Source organism: Mizuhopecten yessoensis, unplaced genomic scaffold, assembly GCF_002113885.1.
Source record: "Mizuhopecten yessoensis strain PY_sf001 unplaced genomic scaffold, ASM211388v2 scaffold7317, whole genome shotgun sequence".
Lineage (NCBI taxonomy): Eukaryota > Metazoa > Mollusca > Bivalvia > Pectinida > Pectinidae > Mizuhopecten > Mizuhopecten yessoensis.
The window spans coordinates 285489-297015 of record NW_018406987.1 but is presented as its reverse complement, the minus strand read 5'-3'; the positions used below and the strand labels follow the sequence as shown (position 1 = coordinate 297015).

At 38.0% G+C, this 11527-nt stretch overlaps 1 protein-coding gene across 3 annotated transcripts in view; it reads left to right on the top strand.

The window, feature by feature from the left end:
- Window positions 1–11527, top strand: part of LOC110453457 — a 61841-nt gene that overhangs the window by 25093 nt on the left and 25221 nt on the right. The window lies entirely within an intron of this gene.

Here is an 11527-nt window from a genome sequence, read left to right as displayed (position 1 = left end):
TATAGTTTATATAGGGAAATAACACTTTTCGGTATATATTTTATCCATTTTCAGCAGAAAATTGCTCAAACTTAGTCAGAATCATCTTGGGTAAATGAGAGTTTTACTTTGTAAAATTAGGACTCCTGCCCAATCCCCAGCGGCTAGGGCGGGGCCCCAAAGGGAACATTTACCAATATTTTCAAATTCTTATCCATTGATGACATGACAAGTATTGTATTTCACTTAGTTTACATGCTGATTTCCACATCACATCTAAACAATAAAATAAAGCTACCAGTACCTATGATATAACTCAGGTGACCGCTAAGGCCCTTGGGCCTCTTGTTAATGTGGCAATATTTTTTCTTTTTTTATGTTGTACAGGTGTTAAAGTGTTAGAAAGTATATCTATAATCCACTTCTTTCCAAACAGACATCAAACCATCTCATACTATCGAATGTATCTGATATTTAACAGGAAACAAATTAACTGTTATTCACATGTATGTAGGGCAATGTAGAATAGTCATTTTCTGAAGTCTATTATCTCCCTTTGACTGCTTAGCAAAATCTTAGACCTTGTTATGAAGAATTGTTTGAATAATAGTTTTGGACAGATATGGTGATCAGATTCATTTCAATGGGTTGTTTTGGTCAAGAGTAGGCAGGGCTGCATCAATGTTTGAAGGTCCTCTTCTATTTACTCTTCTGTTGAATTAACAGGCCTGTTTGCTCTCTATCTATCATACAAAAAAAATAGAAATATTTTTTCTTTATTAAAATTAAATTTTACATGAAAGAAAAGTGGTATAAGAGGAGGTATTGTTAGTCACCGTTTTTATCAAATTAATTGTTTTAATAAGTATTCAACATTTCGTGGTTTATGAAAAGTTTCCTGTTACACAACCAATACGTGTTTCTATGCAATTTTTCCATGACAAGTACGGTATGCATTCTGTCACCTTCATCTGACAAATGACCAGTGAAGGTGACAGAGCTGTATCTGTCGTTGTTAAATTTAAAAAATATCTTCGGTGGCCTGAAATTAATTCAACTTGAAAATTCAGCTTAAAATGTGTTGATGGTACCAGAAGTTGTAGATTTTATCTTTACCCCGAGGGGTCCATCAGGGCTTATAAAGTTACTGGCAGGGACTATACACACACATCACATCATATCACTGCCCCCAAACTCTCAAAATCCTTGGATTTGTCATGCACCTCTTACATGAACATTGATAAATGAAAAATCGCAACGAAGCCCTGTGTGAGAGGCTGTGTTATATACACACAATACAACGAAGCCCTGTGTGAGAGGCTGTATTATATACACACAATACAACGAAGCCCTGTGTGAGCTGTGTTATGTACACACAATACAACGAAGCCCTGTGTGAGAGGCTGTGTTATATACACACAATACAACAAAGCCCTGTGTCAGAGACTGTATTATATACACACAACACACCAAAGCCATGTGTGAGAGGCTGTGTTATACAATGTATCCACCCAACACAACAAAGCCCTGTGTGAGAGGCTGTATTATATACACACAATACAACAAAGCTCTGTGTGAGAGGCTGTGTTATAAACACACAATACAACGAAGCCCTGTGTGAGAGGCTGTGTTATATACACACAAAACAACAAAGCCTTGTGTGAGAGGCTGTGTTATATACACACTATACAACGAAGCCCTGTGTGAGAGGCTGTGTTATATATACACAATACAACAAAGCCCTGTGTGAGCTGTGTTATATACACACAATACAGCGAAGCCCTGTGTGAGCTGTGTTATGTGCACACAATACAACAAAGCCCTGTGTGAGAGACTGTATTATATACACACAATACAACAAAGCCCTGTGTGAGCTGTGTTATATACACACAATACAACGAAGCCCTGTGTGAGAGGCTGTATTATATACACACAATACAACGAAGCCCTGTGTGAGAGGCTGTGTTATATACACACAATACAACAAAGCCCTGTGAGAGCTGTGTTATATACACACAATACAACGAAGCCCTGTGTGAGCTGTGTTATGTACACACAATACAACAAAGCCCTGTGTGAGAGACTGTATTATATACACACAACACACCAAAGCCTTGTGTGAGAGGCTGTGTTATATACACACAATACAACAAAGCCCTGTGTGATAGACTGTATTATATACACACAACACACCAAAGCCTTGTGTGAGAGGTTGTGTTATATACACACAATACAACAAAGCCCTGTGTTAGAGACTGTATTATATACACACAACACACCAAAGCCCTGTGTGAGAGGTTGTGTTATATACACACAATACAACGAAGCCCCGTGTGAGAGGCTGTATTATATACACACAACACACCAAAGCCTTGTGAGAGAGGTTGTGTTATATACACACAATACAACAAAGCCCTGTGTGATAGACTGTATTATATACACACAACACACCAAAGCCCTGTGTGAGAGGCTGTGTTATATACACACGATACAACGAAGCCCTGTGTGAGAGGCTGTGTTATATAAACACAATACAACGAAGCCCTGTGTGAGAGGCTGTGTTATATACACCCAATACAACGAAGCCCTGTGTGAGAGGCTATATTATATACACACAATACAACGAAGCCCTGTGCGAGAGGCTGTATTATATACACACAACACACCAAAGCCTTGTGAGAGAGGTTGTGTTATATACACACAATACAACGAAGCCCCGTGTGAGAGGCTGTATTATATACACACAAAACAACAAAGCCCTGAGTGAGAGGCTGTGTTATACAATGTATACACACAATACAACAAAGCCCTGTGTGAGAGGTTGTGGTATATACACACAATACAACGAAGCCCTGTGCGAGAGGCTGTATTATATACACACAACACACCAAAGCCCTGTGTGTGAGGCTGTGTTATATACACACAATACAACGAAGAACTGTGTGAGAGGCTGTATTATATACACACAACACACCAAAGCCCTGTGTGAGAGGCTGTGTTATACAATGTATACACACAATACAACAAAGCCCTGTGTGATAGACTGTATTATATACACACAACACACCAAAGCCTTGTGTGAGAGGCTGTATTATACACCCAACACACCAAAGCCTTGTGTGAGAGACTGTATTATACACCCAACACAACAAAGCCCTGTGTGAGAGACTGTATTATATACACACAACACACCAAAGCCTTGTGTGAGAGGTTGTGTTATATACACACAATACAACAAAGCCCTGTGTGATAGACTGTATTATATACACACAACACACCAAAGCCATGTGTGAGAGTCTGTGTTATACAATGTATACACCCAACACAACAAATCCCTGTGTGAGAGGCTGTATTATATACACACAACACACCAAAGCCATGTGTGAGAGGCTGTGTTATACAATGTATACACCCAACACAACAAAGCCCTGTGTGAGAGACTGTGTTATATACACACAATACAACAAAGCCCTGTGTGAGAGGCTGTATTATATACACACAACACACCAAAGCCATGTGTGAGAGGCTGGGTTATGCAATGTATACACCCAACACAACAAAGCCCTGTGTAAGAGACTGTATTATATACACACAACACACCAAAGCCTTGTGTGAGAGGATGTGGTATATACACACAATACAACGAAGCCCTGTGTGAGAGGCTGTATTATATACACACAACAAACCAAAGCCTTGTGTGAGAGGCTGTATTATACACCCAACACACCAAAGCCTTGTGTGAGAGCCTGTATTATACACCCAACACAACAAAGCCCTGTGTAAGAGACTGTATTATATACACACAACACACCAAAGCCTTGTGTGAGAGGCTGTATTATACACCCAACACACCAAAGCCTTGTGTGAGAGACTGTATTATACACCCAACACAACAAAGCCCTGTGTGAGAGACTGTATTATATACACACAACACACCAAAGCCCTGTGTGAGAGGCTGTGTTATACAATGTATAAAACAACACAACAAAGCCCTGTGTGAGAGGCTGTGGTATACACCCAACATTTTGTTGTTGTTTGAATATTTGTATGTTACTCTTGATTGATATTAGGGGATAAAGGGTTTTTGCCTCATGTTTATATTTGTATAAATATGAGTGTGTGTTACCCTTGATAATAGATATTTGGGAATAGAGGATGTTTGCTTCATGTTTTTGGTTTGTTTAGGTATTTGTGTGTTACCCTGGATTGATATTTGGGAATAGAGGATGTTTGCCTCATGTTTGCTGGTGAGCTTATGTCTGTCGTTTTTTAGTGGATATTGAATAAATTCAGCCTAAAGTATTATTTGGCATAAGGGACTCCATTTTGTATAAACAGAAGTGTGTGAATCCCTGGGAGCAGGATAGGGCCAGCCCTGATTGGGGAAATTGAGGTAAATCGTTAAAATCATTCTCCATCAGTGTGATTGGAGGGATTTTAACCATTTGTTTTTTTTATCATTTTTAATTTTTCAAATTTCTATTATATTAATATACAATACAGTTTCAATGTATACATAACATGACATAAAACAAACATATATATATAGATGCACATGCATATTCATTATCATATAAATACCAATACAATTATCAGAAAGGAAAAGTAGGATTGTTTAAGATTTGTATTTGAATTTGAATTTCTCTGTAAGCTGTCAGTGTTAGCATTATCAGTATTTACATTCACTCAATATAACAATTATATGTGTAAATAGATAAGTTACTTATGATAAATTAGTCCATATTTCAGGTTTGGGTGTTTTCAAAAAGAGTTTTGCCATTAAGCCACTTGTTTAGGTAGCTTTCTCCTTTACTTCTAGCAATGTATTTTTGAATTGTATATTTATCTTTTAGTGTATTTTTTAGGGCAATAATGCAAAGTTCATTCTTGAGGCACCTTGATCTATAGATATATGTATTTTTTTTAATTTTAACCAAATTTGGTCCAGATCATCATTTGGTGAGGGAGGCTCAATTTTGTATAAATGGAGAGTGTGGTCCCCCTTGGGGTAGAGGGGTGGGGCCCCATGGGGAAGCATAGCGATAAACATTTTTAGTACTTCTCCTTAAAGATGATTTAAGGGATTTTCAAAGTTTTTGTTGAACATTCTTGGGCAAAGGGGACTCAATTTTGTATAAACAAAGGGTGTTGCCCCCCTTGGGGCAGAGGACGGGGCCTCAATAGGGGAACTGGAGGTAAATCTTCAAAACAATCCTTTTCATTTAGAACGACTGGAAAGATTTCAACAAAATCTTGTGCAGAGCATATTTCATCAAAGGGACTGTAACCCCTGGGGCAGAGGGGAGGAGCCCTACAGGGGAAATTGAGTTAAAAGTTCAAAATCTACTCCACTTCATGGGAGCAGAAAGAAGGAACCCAATGAGAGACAGGTGTTCCTGAGAGCCTAAACCAATATTTGGAAATAGTTGCAGTATTATATTTGATGGGAATAATTTCCAGGGATAATTTATTATCCATGTGAGCTGTACAGGCCCTCTGGACCTCTTGTTAGGTCTATAAATATTTGTATGTTACCCCAGATTGATGCGGGAATCCACCTGTTTATTTGTGTTACCCCGGATTGATGCGTATATCCACCTGTTTATTTGTGTGTTACCCCGGATTGATGCGGGTATCCACCTGTTTATTTGGGTTTACGATGTCCACATAACTATTTTTGGTATATTTTTCATGCTAATTAGCCTCTGGATTGATGAGGGAATCCACCTCAGTTTTTGGGTTTCTATGGAAAAGATAACAACTACATTTGTTATGCCAGGCCCTGGAGAAAGAAGGGAGTTTACCCATAAATTTGGAATCAATCAATGGTGCCTGGCAATTGTGCCAAAATGTCAGTCTGATTGACCTATTATTATGACAATGACAAACCTCACCGTTAACAGTTTGGATTGAATCAAGTTTTTCTTGATCTAACATATCTTCTATAATTTGGTCAAAACTGAATTGTTAACTCATGAAAATTGTACAAATCTGAATCAGATACAGATCCTTGGCAGGGCATGCCCTAGCTCTCCTACATTTAGATACAGATCCTGGGCAGGGCGGGCCCTAGCTCCCCTACATTTTGAGCAGGGCGGGCCCTAGCTCCCCTACATTTAGATCATTTTGTGTCGTCTACTCTTAGTAACTTTCAGATATAAGTACAGTATATCTGTGCAATATACGACAATAGTCTTTCCATAGAGCAGGTTATTCACCCAAGTTTCTTCCAATCCCAAATGTTTCCTTTTGCATTTACTAGCCAATGAGATTCCTGATGTTGTAAGTTAGATTGACATAGTGACGCATTAATGCTGACATTTCAAGTAGCTCATTTACTTTATAAGGAATTAAAAATCAGCAATTTAGGGAAATATCTTTTTAAAATTTTAATTAGTCACCTATAAGGCTATTAGCTGACAATGCGCAGAGAAACCTGAGCCAAGACGCTACCTTATATGCTGTTTTAACAAAAAGAATTGATGACGTGTTTGTACTTCTGTGGGTGTATTAGGTGGTTTAAGTCCTTTCCCAACTCTATAATTAACGTGTACAGGTCGTGTATGTATGTCAGATTTGTCTGATACAAAAAATCATCTCCATTGTCAGGACCTTAATACATAAATGTTGATGTATATTGAGATATCCTGGGTGGTTCAACTAAACATTCATAAATGTCTTACTGTCTTTTTATCGTCTAGTGTATATCAGTAACAGATAGGTTCAAATTATATTTTTTCATTGCCTCAATACATAATACAAATTTTAAAGAGGATCTATTATAGTTCTAAAGAATTCAATTACAATCTGCTTCTGCTCAGGTATATAGATACTACTTTATACAGATGTACTCAGTCAAGTGCTTCATGGGTTCGTTGTTTTTGCTTGACATGTCCTGAATTCTAAATTTCAAATGACGTTTTACTCAACTAAATGTTTTTCTGTGAATTATTATGTTCCTTCCATATGAAACTTTAGTAAGAAAAATTTCTGAAATTTATATTTATAGCCACATGTCTCTAAAGACCACCTGTCAATAAATACCACCTGTCAGTAAAGATCACCTGTCAGTAAGATCACCTGTCAATAAATACCACATGTCATTAAAGACTACATGACCCGCAAGACAACCTGTCAGTAAAGACAACCTGTCAGTAAAGATCACCTGTCAATAAATACCACCTGTCAGTAAAAACAACATGACCCTCAAGACAACATGTCAATGAATAAAGACCACATGTCAATAAAGACCACATGACCCTCAAGACAACCTGTCAATAAATACCACATGTTAATAAAGACCACCTGTCAATAAAGATCACATGTCAATAAAGACCACAAGACCCTCAAGACCACCTGTCAATAAAGATCACCTGTCAAAAAATACCACATGACCCTCAAGACCACCTGTCAATAAAGACCACATGACCCTCAAGACCACCTGTCAATAAAGATCACCTGACAAAAAAGACCACATGACCCTTAAGACCACCTGTCAATAGAAACCACGTGTCTCTAAAGATCACTTGTCAATATAGAGCACATGACCCTCAAGACCACCTGTCAATAAAGACCACAAGACCCTCAAGACCACCTGTCAATAAAGATCTCCTGTCAAAAAATACCACATGACCCTCAAGACCATCTGTCAATAAAGACCACAAGACCCTCAAGACCACCTGTCAATAAAGATCTCCTGTCAAAAAATACCACATGACCCTCAAGACCATCTGTCAATAAAGACCACAAGACCCTCAAGACCACCTGTCAATAAAGATCACCTGACAAAAAAGACCACATGACACTTAAGACCACCTGTCAATAGAAACCACGTGTCTCTAAAGATCACTTGTCAATATAGAGCACATGGCCCTCAAGACCACCTGTCAATAAAGACCACAAGACCCCCAAGACCACCTGTCAATAAAGATCACCTGTCAAAAAATACCACATGCCCCTCAAGACCCCCTGTCAATAAAGACCACAAGACCCTCAAGACCGCCTGTCAATAAAGACCACAAGACCCTCAAGACCCCCTGTCAATAAAGACCACAAGACCCTCAAGACCACCTGTCAATAAAGATCACCTGTCAAAAAAGACCACATGACCCTTAAGACCACCTGTCAATAGAAACCACGAGTCTCAAAAGATCACTTGTCAATATAGAGCACAGGACCCTCAAGACCACCTGTCAATAGAAACCACGTGTCTCAAAAGATCACTTGTCAATATAGAGCCCATGACCCTCAAGACCACCTGTCAATAAAGATCACCTGTCAAAAAATACCACATGCCCCTCAAGACCCCCTGTCAATAAAGACCACATGACCCTCAAGACCACCTGTCAATAAAGATCACCTGACAAAAAAGACCACATGACCCTTAAGACCACCTGTCAATAGAAACCACGAGTCTCAAAAGATCACTTGTCAATATAGAGCACATGACCCTCAAGACGACCTGTCAATAGAAACCACGTGTCTCAAAAGATCACTTGTCAATATAGAGCCCATGACCCTCAAGACCACCTGTCAATAGAAACCACGTGTCTCAAAAGATCACTTGTCAATATAGAGCCCATGACCCTCAAGACCACCTGTCAATAAAGACCAAAAGACCCTCAAGACCACCTGTCAATAAAGATCACCTGACAAAAAAGACCACATGACCCTTAAGACCACCTGTCAATAGAAACCACGTGTCTCTAAAGATCACTTGTCAATATAGAGCACATGGCCCTCAAGACCACCTGTCAATAAAGATCACCTGTCAACAAATACCACATGACCCTCAAGACCACCTGTCAATAAAGACCACAAGACCCTCAAGATCACCTGTCAATAAAGACCATATGTCTCTAAATACAACTTGTCAAGAAAGACAACAAGTCTCTAGAGATCACCTGTCAATAAAGACCACCTGTCAGTGACGACCATGTCTCAAAAGATCACCTGTCAATAAAGACCACATGTATCTAAAGACCACCTGGCCCTCAAGACCACCTGTCAATGAAGACCATATATCTCTGATGATCCCCTGTCAATGGAGACCATATATCTCTGATGATCACCTGTCAATGGAGACCATTTATCTCTGATGATCACCTGTCAATGGATACCACTTGTCCCTGTCTCTAAAGACCAACTGTCAACTTGAAAGATCTATATAGACAGGTTTGACCTTAAAACATTTGTATAAAATGATTCTTCAAGTTCGAATTATTGGACTGAGATGACTTGGAAAGCTTTTTGTGTCACCTGCAACGTGAGGCGACATATAGATATTACTTTGTCATCGGCGGCGTCGGTTGCGGCGTCCGAAACAAGGTTTTCATGCGATAACTTGAGTTCCCTTGGGTTGATTGAACTCAAACTTGTTACACATATTGCATACCAATATAGCTCGGACACGTTTGCATTTCAAAAGTTTACGTGCATTTTTGGTGGAGTTTGCCCCTTTTATTGCCAAATAAGGGCATTGTGTAGTAAATGCAAGAACTTTTTTTATTTTCTAATCAATTACTTTCAAATATAATACATATTTTTCTGTCGAATTTCAACTTTCCGCGTTTTTGCTTATCTGTTTACGCGATAGTTCAAGCCAAAACACTTTTCTTACTAAAAGCGCTGAGCAGGCGACACGTACATCCACTCCCTTGGAATACTTGTATATTATAGCGTCAAAACTTAGTCTTAATCTATCTAATCATTTAATATGTCTGATCTGTCCATAGAAGTAAGACCTTAAACTCAAATGAAATTGTCCCAAAATTTAATGTTGACATAATGGTTTAATCTGTACAAGGTATTTGATATTGTTAGGTCATCTGTTAGTGATTTGGTAGAAATGGTCATCTTAAAGTCTAAATGGCTTCCAAATCACATAACTTATTAACCTGAGGAATATTCTCAACTTTCAAAATCAGTTTTATTTTAAGGGTTATGTTCCCTCGTCAAGAAAAAATCAATATAAAACCGTTTTTACTGCGTGTCATAACTGACAGAGGTGGTTTTAAATGTAATCTTCTAGGTTTTCTGATAGTACAATCAGTTGCCACTATTTTTAGAATAGCTGGTAAAATTTCCTGAAGTATCACATGTGTAGGCGTTTATGAAACCTCAAGGTACATGTTATTATTTTATATGTCCAGTGTGTAGGAGGTACCCGTGCTATAGAAATGAACCTGTTTGTCCATCATTCAGCTTGCCAATCCTTGTAAATCATGATGTACGTACGTCACTAAAACAGACTATCCTAAAACAGAAATTCCCAAAGACGTCATTCAGTTCACTAAATTCTACTTTCATTTTACTAACACAAAACAGTAACAGTTATTAGAAATATTGATTTAAAAATATCTTTGCAGGTATCTGGCAGTCAATAACTGTGACTGATGTTCCATCAACAGGTTTACCCTGAATATGCTTAATTCTGAGATGGACAAATTCTGTCTCCTCGGCCGATTACTTTGTGTATGTAGTGGTGGTTACAGTTAGGTATATACAGTAAGCAGTATACTAGTACTGGTAGCTATGGTAAATATAAGATGAAGGTACAGTGCACTCGGGCCTTCGATTCTTATACACAGAATTTCAAAATAAGCTTGTGGAAATTTTCAGTCAATCAGCCTATGAATTATGCTGAGGTGTGTGGATTATTGATACACAATGGGAATGTAGGTCAGGTGTACAGTTTGCTTATACATGGAAGTTTTAAATACACCAGCAGCTTGACTACACCTCAACACTGTACACTGACTTAATATCAGCAGTGCTTGAGTACTTGTCATTCTAACAGTGTGATACTACATGGGTAGATGTTATAGCTGATGTAAACAACATTCCAGAGAAGTGACTCCTCCCCTTGGGATGGTTAATGTCAGTCTCCTTCATACCATAGTCACCAGATTAAAATATATACTTATTGGATTCTCTCATTATTCTTTTGATGTAAAATGATCACTAAATGTTTCTGCATCAGTTAAAAAAAAATCTATTCGATATTGTTTATTTGTTGTACAAGGGATTATAGTCATGTTATATTACTCGTTTATAACATTGGATAGCTATATACCAGATATTTCACAATCATTTTGGAAATTTCCATCAAGAGATTTGAGCGTATTTTTCCATGACAGGGATAGAAGTGTATACTAGCTGCAGTCTTAGTTCAGTGTTTGATGGCGTAGGTCATTTTTAACAGGAATTACGAAATAACAACACAGACTCAAATTTCTAGAGAGGACACATCTTAAATGTTAAATATTCAAATATCTCAAAACAAATTTTGGATGAAAAATCTTATTTTAAGTTTGAAATAAACCTCACTGTATCCCTCTATTTTAAAATCAGTTTGTTAAGTAATAATGTTGGGTACATTAATTACAACTGATTTTATTATGTCTCGCTATCTGTAGAAGGTACTTAGACACACTGAATTTAACCTGTCTGTTGAAGTTATTCTTCTAGTAGTCACTTTTTGTTGGGACCATAACCATACTTGCCGACTGTTTTAAATTTTAAATTAATAAGGAGATTCTGCTTGCAA